Raw genomic sequence first — 14,784 nt, forward strand, 5'->3', positions numbered from 1 at the left:
AAGCCGCTTCTGGTGAACCAGAGCAGTGCACAGAAACGCCGTTTACCTTCCCGACGGAGTGGTACCTATTTATCTACTTGCACTTTGACGTGCTTTCAACATACTTAAAGTAACATACAAAAAATGCATATGTTGCATATGCAAATATGTTGCTTTGCAAGCAAGTGTAGATGGCAAAATGGCGTGCAAAAAATGTGTCTGTTGGGAGAGATTAACACTACAATGTTGGTGAATTTTCATTATGTTGTGCTTTCTTTAAAAAAAAAAAATGCAAACTGAAGTGGGAATGTGGAGAACTGAACTTAAGGCTGGGAAAATGAGAAACTGAGAGAAACCAAAATTGTCAGATTTGCTCATCCCGAAGAGAGAGCCTGGATCAGAACAGAGGATGGAACGGGATGTAGAGGAGGACAGAAAGGCCACTTTTTCATGAATGGCACCTTTCGGATAGAATTCTTTCCCAAGGGAAGCTTGCCAGGTTCGTGGAATGGGTCATTCTAGACAAGCAGCAGAGACAATTTTTATTACGCTGGGACTTTTCAATTTGATGCTGCTGTTTTTATGTTTTAACTCCTGTTGTTTTACTGTTTGTTGCATTAGTGTATGTGTGTGTCTTTTGCCTGTTGCTTTTATGGCTGCTGATTTCAAAGCAGTGTGCTTGAGGATTGCTTTTGTTCTAACCATTGTCAGCTGCTTGAGGGGCATCCAGTTGAAAAGCAGCATATAAGTAGTAAAAAATAAAAATTAAAAAGGAAGAAGGGTGCTTGGTAGCTAGGCCTTAAGCCATAGGGCAGAGGTGGTGAAGCTGCAGCTCTGCCAGATGTTTTTTGGACTCCAGGTCCCGTCAGCTGTAGTCAGCATGGCCAATGGCCAAGGATGATGGGAAATGGAGTCCAACAAGATATGAAGGGCCACAGCTTCCCCCATCCCTGCTGTAGGGGCTGAAGTAACTCTGGACCAAGCATTAGCAGCTGTAATCTGATTCACTCTGGCCTGAGACTCAGCTTTGTTCTCAAAACAGCTGCATAACCATGGTTCCTTAATATGTTCACACACCTAGACTGGGAAAAGAAGGATGTGCAGTTTAAAAGCAAAGCGCCTGCCCATTTTAATGGATGGATCTGGGGTCAGAGAATAGAATCATAGAATTGTAGAGTTAAAAGAAACCATGAGGATCATCTAGTCCAACCCCTTGCAATGCAGGAATCTCAGCTAAAGCACCCATGGCAGGTGGCCACCCAACCTCTGCTTAAAAACCTCCAAGGAAGGAGAGTCCACAGTCTCCCGACGGAGACCGTTCCACAGTGAAACAGCTCTTAGGGTCAGAAAGTTCTTCCTGATGTATAGTCGGAATCTCCTTCCTTGTAACTGGAATCCATTGATTTGAGTCCTACATTCCAGACCAGGAGAAAATAAGCTTGCTCCATCTTCCATGTGAAAGCCCTTGAGATATTTGAAGGTGGCTATCATAACTTCTCTCAGTCTTCTCTTTTCCAAGCTAACATAGCTCTCTCAACCGTTCCTCATAAGGCTTTGTTTCCAGGCCCTTCATCATCTTGGTTGCCTTCAAATATCAAGTGGCTCATGTCTGGGAAGGAGATTTCCCTTGCTCCTCCCTCCCTCCTGATCTTCTATGGTTCCCTCTTCTCCACTCTCAGCTTCCTCCCTCCGTCTCTCTCTCTCTCCTTCATTCCAGTGCACTTTGGGCTGGCCACACAGACAGATTGAAATCTGTCACCCCACAGCTGACCCTATCTGCCACAGCTTGGATGAGGAGTGGGAAAAAGAAAGAGAAAGCATTTTTATCACTGGCTCTCCACTTTCCCATCCTACAGCCCTTTGTCCAAGCCCCTGCCTCCCTATGCAACAGAGGGGCACCTAAATGTGGCCTCTGAGCTTAAAGCTGCAGCCGTTCACATCTTGTAGGACTAAAACTCCCACCATCTCTGACCACTGGCCATGCTGGCTGGGGAAGATGGGAGTTGTAGTCCAGTTACAGATTCCCCAACCCTGCCTTAAACTTGCCTTCCTTTAAGCTCAGCAGCTAATTTACCCAACATTGCTTGAATAGAATGACCGATTAAAAATCAGACTCCCAAGGTCATATGAAGGAATAAGGGGGAGAAGTAAATTCTGAGAAAGGGCAGCAGCTGTAACCACTGAGCCCCATTCTCCTCTCCAAACGAGGTCTTTCTGCCTCTGAGAGAAGAGATGCTGTTTATCAGCTGAGGCTAATTCAAACTGATTTTTACTATGATCCTCATAACTCAAAGAAGAGCAGGCCCCGGGAGCTGAACACATCATAACGATCAGACGCCATTCCCCTGCCGACGAGGCGAGATGGATCGCTGAGGGCATTTCTGTGTGGCTGGGTGCTCCGCTCCCCTCCCTCCCTCCCTGTAATCACAGCTCCACTTCAGTTTTGCTCTGGGAAGCAGACATGGGCAAAATCTGTAATCATCCAAGAAGAAGGGACACTGTGCCCTCTAATCGGTACATGATGAAGCCTCTCAGAGTGAGAGGTTTGTGGCAGGTGATAAAATCTGCCTGGGGGAGGATGGATGGATGGATGGATGGATGGATGGATGGATGGATAGGTAAATATGGGGGCGCACTAGGAGTGGTAGGTAGGCAGCCAGCTCAAGAAGAAGCACGGGGAAAGGGTGTTTTCGCAAGAGATACTAAGAGCTTCTTTTTGTCTTCAACTCTCTCTTTTTAAGGCATGTAAATATTATTGGTGTGGCAGAAAACTCACACATGCACACAAATCACCATTCTCTAATCGTCTCCAGGAATGCGGCTCTTTCACTTGAATGGTCTGATGGGTGTTCATTATCTTGTTTAGGTGGACAGACTGCTTGCCTGGGAGATTTTTCCAGATGATTAAAAATGATTTTGTTCTTAGCACAGTACTTGTTGCTGGAGCCAATCCATCATCGGTGTGATTCCTCAAGCTGGATGGAAAATGCTTTCTTCTTCTCCCTTTGTGTGGTTGGTTGGTTTGCTTATGTGTGTTGTTGTTGTTGTTTAATTGGGAGACATATCTAGATGTGCTGGAAGGAGGGAGCTGGCAACAAGAACAAAAGGTGAGTAGATTGGTGGGAGCAAGACGGACTTGACATTTTAGGGCGACCAAGCTGCGTTGGGAACAGGCTCTTGCTGCATGTTTCTTCTCTAGTGTATGTTTCTTCTCAAGTGTTCATATTGTGGTGGTGGTGGTAAAACAAATTGGTTCTGCAAGTCTCATGCAGAAACTTGCTGGAAGCACAGCGATGATTGGCTAGCACCTGGGATATCAGCAGGAAAATTTCCTTGCTATCTCCAGAGCAGTTTTGGTTTCCTTTTTTCAAAACGTGAAAAAGGTGACAAACGGGTGGCCAAACGTACATGCAGCACTTAAAAACAACATCAAAACAGCTCACTTGAAAGACGTATTTCAAGGCCCACAGTACAATGAGGTAAGGCAGCAGAGAGGGGAGCTCCCCTCACTCTCATGTCACGTTTGGTGCACAAAATAGATACATCCACCTAGCCTCATCAGTGAAAAGGGCATAATAATGTGTGTTTAAAGCATGTCACCCCCCTAGATTGACCCAGCAAGTTCAAAGTCTTCCCTCTCCTGCTAAGTCCCCTCTCTTTGAAATGGATGGTTTTCAAAGAGGATTAGAGGAATGCATGGAGGATAAAGCTATCAGTGGCTATTAGCCACAATGGCTATGCCTGTGTTGTCAGAGGCAGTGTGCCTCTTAATACCAGTTGCCAGAAACTACAAGGAAGGAGAAGGCCATTGCTCTCAGATGCTGGTTGTGGGCTTCCCATAGGCATCTGGTTGGACACTGTGAGACCAGGATACTGGAGTAGATGGGCAACTGGCTTGATCCAGCAGAGGTCTTCTTATGAAGAAGAAGAAGAGAAGAGTTTGGATTTGATATCCCGCTTTATCACTACCTGAAGGAGTCTCAAAGCGGCTAACATTCTCCTTTCCCTTCCTCCCCCACAACAAACACTCTGTGAGGTGAGTGAGGCTGAGAGACTTCAGAGAAGTGTGACTGGCCCAAGGTCACCCAGCAGCTGCATGTGGAGAAGCAGGGAATCGAACCCGGTTCACCAGATTACGAGTCCATCGCTCTTAACCACTACACCACACTGGCTCTCTTATGAGCTCTCCTGTTTGCTTATTCAGCATGTGAGCCCGCAGCCTTGCAGGATATATTCGGGAGAAGAAAAGGCTAAGGAGTAAACCCTACACAAATCAGGAATGCAGTCTCTAGGATGATTGGGTGGTGCTTTACGCCTCCTTCCAGCAACTCCTGCAGCCATGTTTGTGCCAAAGCCATTGCTCTGCTCTCCCTTGGACCACATCAGTCATCTGGGCAGTCTTGTCATCTGGGCAGCCCAGGATCTCCATACACACTGTCCAGGCTTGTACCCCAGGGAGGTCACTTCGGTGCGACTAATGCAGTAGTTTGTCTTCACCCCCAGAGGTGGGTGCCATTGCTGTTCTAAGACAAAGGAGGAGCCGTTCATGGTGAGTTCCGGCATCTCTTTTTCCATAAAAATAGCACTGAGAGAGGCTATTGGGGTGGTCTGCATGCTGATTAAACCACACAGCCGTTGTGGGGGAGTCATTTGTCTCATCTCAGTGTCACAGAAGGAGCACAGCAGCCAACAGCACAATACCAGGGCCACCACCTGCCATGCCCACCCCTTGCTCTGAGAGACACACACACACACACACACACACACACACACACACACACACTGCACCTGATCACAAACCAATTATCCCAGGAAACTTGACCCCGCAAGGGATGAAATACTTTAAGCTGCATCCTAGGTTTTCCCCCTCAGCAATAAAGATGAGTTAACGGCTTTTCTTGGCCCAAAGAGCAGGTGTATAAATTACAACCGCCGAAACCTTGGGTTAAGCAAAGACAACTTGATATGGAGCCTGGGCTCCCAGTTTCTCCCTGGGGAGTTGAGACTAGCAGGCCACTACAAGGAGGAAGGGGAAGGCGGGGAGGGGGAGTGTTGAAAAGTTAATGGGAGGTGTGCTTGGAGAAAGAATGAATGTTTATTAGAAATATATGTGCTTGCGGGGGGTGGGCATGTGTGCACAGCGTGCCTGCCTGCCTGCTTGCATTTAGGGAGGATTTACTGTCCGTACGTGCCAAGAGAGTATATTTGAATAAGAATTCCTCTGCAGATTTGGATAGCACTCGCGGAGGTGAACAGCGATGGGTACTTTCGCAGAGGTCTCACAGGGGTTTAAAAGCCCAGCTTCTGCTGATTCTGGAAGACCTGAGTTCAAATCCCCCCTGATGCTACCGGCTGATTGCATCAGTTTGAACCATTTCTTGGTGTCAAATTCCCCATCTGTAGAACGGTGGTTGGCCTACCCGCTTAGGATGGTGGTGATGGGGCAAGCACAAGAAAGGCCATGAAACCTTCCACCATTTAAAAGTGCCATCGTATGCTCTTCATATAAATTTATGCATGTTTACGCTGGTGTGTACCCCACTGGTTTCTCATTTATTTCAGTGGGATTCTGTATTAAATGTTGCCTTTGGTCCTAGGCTTAGGAACATAGGAAAGTACCTTATACTGAGTCAAAGCATTGGCCCATCTCACTCAACCCATCAGCTTGACATCCATACCAGGGAAGGTCCTAGAACGGATCATTAAAGTTGGTCTGAAAAGGATCCTGTGATTGCTAATACCCAGGATGGGTTTCTCAAAAACAGTCATGCCAGATGAAGCTCATTTCTTTTTTCTATCAGAGTTACAAGCTTGGTGGATCAGGGGAATGCTATAGATGAGCCTCTTGGGCTTGCTGATTGGAAGGTCGGTGGTTCGAATCCCTGCAACAGGGTGCGCTCTTGTTGCTATGTCCCAGCTCCTGCCAACCTAGCAGTTCGAAAGTGTGCCAGTGCAAGTAGATAAATAGGTACCACTGCGACGGGAAGGTAAACAGCATTTCCGTGCTTCACGGTCCTCGCTGCGCCAGTAGTGCTTTAGTCATGCTGGCCACATGACTCAGAAAGCTGTCTGTGAACAAACGCCAGCTCTCTCGGCCTGAAAGCGAGATGAGCGCCGCAACCCCATAGTCGCCTTTGACTGGACTTAACCGTCCAGGAGTCCTTTACCTTTTACCTATAGACATAGTGTACATTGATTTTGACAAAGTCCCCCATAATATTCTTGTGGAGAAGCTGGTAAAATGTGGGTTGGATGAGGTTACTGTTAGGTGGATAAATAGTTAATCGACTGAGGTGTTAAAGAAGGACCGAACATTTTTTATGTACGCAACAACGGCAGCAAGGATACTCATTGCTAAGAATTGGAAAACTCAAGATCTACCCACACTGGAAGAGTGGCAGATGCAGCTGATGGACTATATGCAACTGGCCGAGATGACTGGTAGAATCCGAGACCTGGGAGAAGAGAGGGTTGAGGAGGACTGGAGGAAATTCAAGATTTATTTACAAAAATATTGTAATTTGGTTGAATCTTAAGAAGGATGCTAGATCATAAATAATTGCCCACCACTGAATTAGATCTGATTTTGATGATAAGTGAGATTAAGGAAAATATAAATTTTTTGGAGAATTGCTAGATTTTATTTAAACGAGCGGAGATAAGATTGTAAACAAGTGGGTAATTTGCTTGGAAAAAATTTTTTAGCAACGATGTAAGTGGGAGCGGGAGATGCGAGGGAGTCCAAAGAAGCGACGAAATTATGTTATGATATAAGAAATGTTGTTTAATATTTACACATGTGTATTCAAAAAACCTTAATAAATATGCATTAAAAAAAAAAAAGTTAATCGACTGACCAAACCCAAAGAGTGGTTAGTAATCGTTCCTTATTATCCTAGGTGACGAGTGGAGTGCCACGGGGTTCTGTCTTGGGCCCATCTGGTGGGGAAGAGGCAGAGACTGGACGCGGCACCTCCCGGCTCAGCTGGCCGCTTTGTGTCACGGTGGCCACGGCAGACGGAGGTGGGCGAGGGTGGCGAGCTGATGTGGAAAGGCACCGCGTCCAGTCTCCGCCTCTTCCCTGGCGCCCTCCAGAACCTGGCGCCCTGGTGCCCCGTGCCACTAGCCTCTATGGGTAAGACACCCCTGAACTGAGGGAATGCTCACCAAATTTTCAGATGACACCAAACTGCAAGGGGTAGCCAATGCTGCAGAAGACAGAATCGAGATTCAGGATGACCTTTGCAGATTGGAGAACTGCACCAAAGCTAACAAAATGAATTTCAAGAGGAACAAAGGTTCTACACTTAGGCAGGAATAACCAGCTGCATAAATATAAGATGGCTTGGAAGTAGTACAAGTGAAAAGGATCTAAGGGTCTTAGTGGACCACAAGCTTAACATGAGTCAATGGTGTGATGCACCAGCAAAAAAACAAACAAACAACTAATGCTATTCTAGGCTGCTTCAGTAATGTCCAGATCAAGGGAAGTAATAGTACCACTCTATTCTGCCTTGGTCAGACCTTACCTGGAGTACTGTGTCCAGTTCTTGGAAGGATATTAACAAGCTAGATCATGTTTCAGAGGAGGGCGACCAAGATGATCCAGGGTCTGGAAACCAAGCCTTATGAGGAACAGCTGAAGGAACTTTTTCAGCAGGGGGCCGGTTCACTGTCACTCAGACCTTGTAGGGGGCCCGACTATATATTTTTGGGGAGGGGAGTGAACGAATTCCTATGCCCCAACAATAATCCCGAGATGCATTTTAAATAAAAGCACACATTCTACTCATGTAAAAACATGCTGATTCCCGGACTGTCCACAGGCCAGATTTAGAAGGCGGTTGGGCCGGATCCAGCCCCCGGGCCTTAGTTTGCCTACCCATAGTTAAGACTCTCCTTCATTTGAGGTTTTTAAGCAGAGGTTGGATGGTCATGGATGCTTTAGTTGAGATTCTTCAGCTGATGCCTCTTCAGCTTGCTGATCTCATTTCCTGCTCCTTTTCTTGTGTTGGGACACAGAAGAGGAGACACATTGTGTGTCTCTGCTGAGGTCAAGGACCAGATATGGTGCCACACAACTCCAGCTTAGGCAGAACTAGGAACCCTTTACGAACAGGCATGTATTTCCTATAATAAACTTAACTTCCGCATTTTCCGTACTAAGAGTCTCAGTGTGATTGCTTCCAAAGGTAATCATGATCCTCTGAGGTATTTTGGTGCACAGTTCAGGCTTCTGCCGATGCATAAAAACTCCATATGCTATCACTTATTGCTCCCTCAAGCGACTCTGTCCTTACCTGCTTGCTCCCTCTTTGGCTAAGAACTTCCTCCCAGAACACCCATATGAACCCATCTCTCTTACTAACTTCAGTTGTTGTTGTTGTTTAGTCGTTTAGTCGTGTCTGACTCTTCGTGCCCCCATGGACCAGAGCACGCCAGGCACTCCTGTCTTCCACTGCCTCCTGCAGTTTGGTCAAACTCATGCTGGTAGCTTCAAGAACACTGTCCAACCATCTCGTCCTCTGTTGTCCCCTTCTCCTTGTGCCCTCCATCTTTCCCAACATCAGGGTCTTTTCCAGGGAGTCCTCTCTTCTTATGAGGTGGCCAAAGTATTGGAGCCTCAGCTTCATGATCTGTCCTTCCAGTGAGCACTCAGGGCTGATTTCCTTAAGAATGGATAGGTTTGATCTTCTTGCAGTCCATGGCACTCTCAAGAGTCTCCTCCAGCACCAGAATTCAAAAGCATCAATTCTTCTGCGATCAGCCTTCTTTATGGTCCAGCTCTCACTTCCATACATCACTACTGGGAAAACCATAGCTTTAACTATATGGACCTTTGTTGGCAAGGTGATGTCTCTGCTTTTTAAGATGCTGTCTAGGTTTGCCGTTGCCTTTCTCCCAAGGAGCAGGCGTCTTTTAATTTCGTGACTAACTTCAGATCTCTCCTCAAAACCCAATTTTTCTGTGAAGCCTATGGCACGCACACCCGTTACTCCCCATATTCTGCTGTAGTGCATAACTGAAATGATGGCTACTACCACTCCATTTCCTCTGGTGTATCCCTTCTGTCTATCTCTAGTCTAGATATGGGGAGCCTTTGCACACCCACCCACCAATGTTGTTGAACTACAACTCCCATCATCCCTGGACCATTGGCCATGTTTTCTGGGGCTGATAGGAGTTGGAATTCAGCAACCATCACCTCCTAAGCATTCCCACCCCTGCTCTCGATGGGAAGCTCTTTGGGGCGGGGACCTGCCCTCTCATTCTTTTTTAAAGACCATGTATATGCTACTGCAAAACAACAACAATAAGACTGTTTTGTTCTGTTGATGAACAGCCAGGTTAGCCCTTGTGGTAGAAACAGTAGAGCAAAGGCTACAGCCATTTTTACTTGTCCAGGTTTACGGATCATATAAGGAAATTGGCTTTTAGCAGGTGGCGCTACAGAAGGTGTCGCCGCTGATCTCTGTTACAATTTTATTGGTACCTTGTGGGTTTTAACGGTGGTTATATCATTGTATTGTTTTCTTTCCTTCAATTTCTGTTGTCAGACGCCCTGCGCTCCATTTGGAGGAAGGGCAATATAAAAAAACCACGACTGAATGAATGTAGATGAATGGCATCTGAAAGCACTCTAAAGATTTTTGCTGGGACCGGTCGCCCTGTGCTGGATAGACCAGCAAGATGGCTTATGAGAGGAAAGCAGTTTGCTTGTTCTGCAGGATGAATGATCAGCTGAAACCTTCAAAACATTCCATGATCAGGCCAGTGGGCAGATACTCAGGCCAAGTAACATTGCAGCAGTGTCTCCAAAGTATTGGGCAAGAGAGAGGTTTACTTTGTGCTAAGCTCAACTCCGGTCTGTTTTCTTTGTCCCACACTCAAAACTTCATATCCAGAGATGGATGGATCAATCCAATTTTGGTCCATGTCTATTTCACACATGCACATTCATAACTCTGTTGCATCCCATTTCTGCATTAATTGGCAACTTTATTTTTTTAAAAAAAAATCACAATAAAATTTGTATTTAAATTCATATTTTTATCACATATTAATTTTGTGATTATAAGTCATGTTAAACAGCTTTTAATATTGTGCTTTAATGCTGTCAGCTGCCCTGGGACTTTAGAGTGAAGGGCAGATAATTAATTAATAAATAAAATAAAAAATCTATACCAATCTATACATTCCTAAATATGATTTTATCCTAAAATGCATGTTTTAACAATTTTTGATACATGTTTGAATTGTTTTATAAAATTTAGAGGTGTGAAATTTGAAGGATACCTATGTTCTAATCCACTTATCAGTCTAGGACAGGGGTGGGAAACTTCAGGACCTGGCGTCAAATGCAGACCTCCATGCCTTTGTCTGGGCCTTGGAGAGCTCCGCAAACCACACACCCTCGTGCCCCAAGGTAAAAGACTTATGGGAAAGGATTTATAATGAACTGAAAAACACATTTATTAAAAAACCAGAAGCCTTTTTACTTGGTATAGTGGGGGGTGAAATCCCAAAAAAGGATGTTACTTTTTTTCTGTATGCCACAACAGCTGCGAGAATATTGCTAGCGAAGAACTGGAAGAAACAAGATTTACCAACTATAGAAGAATGGCAGATGAAGATGATTGATTATATGGAACTTGCCGAACTGACCAGGAGACTCCGAGACCAGAGAGAAGAGACGGCAGAAGAAGATTGGAAGAAGTTTAAGCAATATTTGAAAAAATATGTTAATATTTAAATCTTAGAATAGCTTTGGAAGTGGATATAGGCTGTAGGGTTGGAAGTAGAAGATAGTGTATTTTAAAATAGTATTATTTGCAAGTGATAAAATATGAATATTTTTATGGTTAAAGTAAGTGTAATAAAAAAATTGTTAGAAATTATGATACTGCTAAAGATGAAGTAAAATGAAAATCAGATAGGGGGGATTTGGGGAAGCCCACCTAACAATTTTTAGAAAAAAAATAAGGATAAGACAAGAATCTGTTTCTATTGTTTGTTTTCCTGTTTGTGCTATTTATTTGTGTTATAAAATGAATAAAAATTTTTGAAAAACAAACCACACCCCCTCACCACAGGCCACGCCCCTCAATTTGCTTTGCACCTGTGCATTTTTGCATGTCTGGTCTGTGGTCTTGTTTGGATGAAGGATAAAGAGAGGGGTGCATTTGTTATCTATGGTAGAAAGGCAAAATGTGTGTTTGTGGCTCTGCCCATTTTGCCTCTATTGGAATATTGCACCTGGAAGGTTAGTCAGAAGGGAATGCAGCCTTTGGGTTGCAAAAGCTCCCCCATTCCTGGTCTGAGAAGCGCAGGTCAGATCAGTCCGCATCAGAATTCACAGAAATCGAATTCCGCAGCATCCCATTTCCACATCTCAGTCCTGGATTCCATTTCTTGGTCATGCTCTAGTGCAGGGGTCAGCAAACTTTTTCAGCAGGGGGCCGGTCCACTGTCCCTCAGACCTTGTGGGGGGCCAGACTATATTTGGGAGGGGGACTGAACGAATTCCTATGCCCCACAAATAACCCAGAGATGCTTTTTAAATAAAAGGACACATTCTACTCATGTAAAAACATGCTGATTCCCGGACCGTCCACGGGCCAGATTTAAAAGGCGATTGGGCTGGATCCGGCCCCTGGGCCTTAGTTTGCCTTCCCATGCACTCAGTAACCAGCTTTTATAGAGCCATGGATTCCATGGATTTCCCCTGTCCCATGCACAAAATATTATGGATTGCCATGGCTCTCTGTGTGTGAAGCATTTCCTCCCATCACTCCATACCCTCCAAATGTCCATATTTTCCAGGGATAGTCCCGGATTTACAGAAGCTGTCCCAGTTTCTGATTTGATCCTGGACATCCCTGTTTTCATCAGAGAAATGTTGGAGCGTATAGAGTTAAGCATCCCCCTGCAACAACTGCAGCAAGAATACTCATCGCAAAGTATTGGAAGACACAAGATTTGCCCACCCTGGAAGAATGGCAGATGCAAGTGATCAACTATATGGAACTGGCAGAAATGACTGGCAGAATCCGAGACCTGGGAGAAGAGTCGGTGGAAGAGGACTGGAAGAAGTTCAAAGAATATCTCCAAAAACACTGTAAAATATTTGAATGTTAAAATGATGTTGGATATAAAGAGAATAGGGCATCAGTGACATGGTAAAAAGAAATATGTAAAAATGCTTTGAAGAAAAAAGGGGTAAGACCAGAGTATTATTATGTCGAGACTAAACAAATGATATAAAGGATTAAGCTATAAAGAATATGTGATAAATGGTTTTGAAAGGAAAGGAAACCAAAGGCATAATAGGTTGAAATGTATAATATTGAATAAGATTGGAAAGAGGGTAGGGAATTGCTGAATTTGATTGTGTAAAGGGGAATACAGAAAAGGGAGATGTGAGGAAGTCAGGAAAGAGGGTTATAAAGATAGTAAGTAACAAATAATTTTTTCTCTGTTTTTTGTTGTTGATTACTTCTGTTTTTTCTTTCTTCTTTCATTGTTAAACTGTGTTGTTTTTGATCGTCTTTTTTTTTCTTTTGTTTTTCCTGATTGTGATGTTTGTTTTGTTGTGTAAAACCTTAATAAATATTTTTTAAAAAATAAAATAGAGTTAAGCATCCCCCAAGCCAAGGAGATAAGGAACTATACAACCTTTAGAAGATATCTGAAGGCAGTCCTGTATAGGGAAGGTTTTCCATGTTTAATGCTTTGTTATGTTTTTATATATGTTGGAAACCCCCCAAAGTGGCTGGGGCAACCTGGTCAGATGAGTGGGGCATACATAAGGTAAAGGCAAAGGGACCCCTGACCATTAGGTCCAGTCGTGACCAACTCTGGAGTTGCGGCGCTCATCTTTCTTTACTGGCTGAGGGAGCCGGCGTACAGCTTACGGGTCATGTGGCCAGCATGACTAAGCCGCTTCTGGCGAACCAGAGCAGTGCACGGAAACGCCGTTTACATTCCCGCCGGAGCGGTACCTATTTATCTACTTGCACTTTGATGCACTTTCGAACTGCTAGATTGGCAGGAGCAGGGACTGAGCAACAGGAGCTCACCCCGTCATGGGGATTTGAACCGCCTACCTTCTGATCGGCAAGTCGTAGGCTCTGTGGTTTAACCCACAGTGCCACTGCCTGCTGTGTGGGCATACATAATAAAATTATTATTATTATTCTGGAATAGGACGTCCCTATTTTCACCGGGGAAATGCTAGAGGGTATGGCACTCTTATACATGAAAACGCACTCCTCCTGCCGCCATGGCACCAGCCCTAATGTGGAATGGAAGGCGAGGCATTTCCTCTTCGGTTCAGAGTACAGGCGCATCTCTCCTGAACTTTACTGCACGGCCAAAAAAACCCAGACACTGCTTTATACACGCACACAAACATGCTCCCCTCCACCGCCAAGGCTGGCGAGGGAAGAAGCTCCAAGCCTGCCCATAAAAATGCAGATTTGGGCTCCGCAGATGAAATAGCACGCGGGTGTATAAATCGCTCTCCAGCAAGCCGCAAGATGGATCGGCTCCCATTGAAATTCCGCTGCAGTGATAATTAAAGCGTGCAGGTCCAGGCGCTGAATTATGGCCTTGCAGGGGCTTGCCGGTGCGGCGGATGGTGCACCTCGGCTCGGGGCCCAGCAAATTGCTCCCCGGGCCGACGGCGGCGTTTTATCGCCCACCTGGGCCTGCCTGCCTTGCGGAGGAGTTGGCTCCTTCCTGAGAGACACTAAAGCTGCCTGCTTGATTTACAAGCGCCCCTTCTTCCCCAAGCCGATTACAGGCAGGGTTTTGTCAGGACTGGCAGCAGGCGGAGGGCAGAGGGGTGCAAAACACAGGCAACTGGAGAGACCCACCGATGCTCCTGATTTGCAAACAGCATCAGGGGTGGGGAGGGCAGGGAGCGTTGGCATCACACTTTCACTAGATCAGAAAGCCTTCATTGGGCGTCTTTGCTCCCTCTGAGCAGTGGAGAGGGTATACTCTCCAACATTCCTCCGATGAAAATAGGGGTGCCCAGGGCTCTCTCTCCCCCAGTTCTGGCACTTCTCAGATGGGCGCCAGTGCCATTATAACTGAAGAAGGGAGGAGTTCACGACGAGCTCCGGCACCAGTAGAAGCTGTCAGGTTGGGACTGGGGAGACCCCTGTTCAAATCTCCGCTCGGCCACGAGGTTCGTGGGGTGGCTGGCACTGGGCTGGTCTCGCTCAGTCTGGCCTCCCTTACAAGGCTGTTGGGAGGATAAAGGGGGTGGGGTGGAGATCCGTGTGTGCTGCCTTAAAGGAAACGCAGAATAGAAATACAGTAGTACCTCAGGATGCGAACGGGATCCTGAATGGAACGTAAGACGTGACGGCGCGTCTGCACATGCTCGGGTCACGTTTTGCCACTTCCGCGCATGCGTGTAACATCATTTTGAGCATCTGCGCGTCTCAAATTAAAGTACGATTGGGGGACGTCCTTGATGATGCCACCGCGCCTGTATTAAAAGCATAGCTGTCAACTTTTTCCTTTTCTTGCGAGGAATCCTATTCGGAATAAGGGAATTTCCCTTTAAAAGGGGGGAAACGTTGACAGCTATGATTAAAAGCTGCCCAAGTTTGCAGGTAGCATTGCACCGCAATAAGAAACTAGGGTACATCTGTCCCATAGCTGTCAACGTTTCCCTTTTCTTGCGAGGAATCCTATGAATTTCCCTTAAAAAGGGGGAAACGTTGACAGCTATGATCCGTCCCCCAGTCTCTCCATGCAAGCACCGCCCAAGGTGGCCGTCGGTCGGGCTTA

The sequence above is a fragment of the Podarcis cretensis genome (genome assembly GCF_951804945.1).
Source record: "Podarcis cretensis genome assembly, chromosome: 2".
NCBI classification, from domain to species: domain Eukaryota; kingdom Metazoa; phylum Chordata; class Lepidosauria; order Squamata; family Lacertidae; genus Podarcis; species Podarcis cretensis.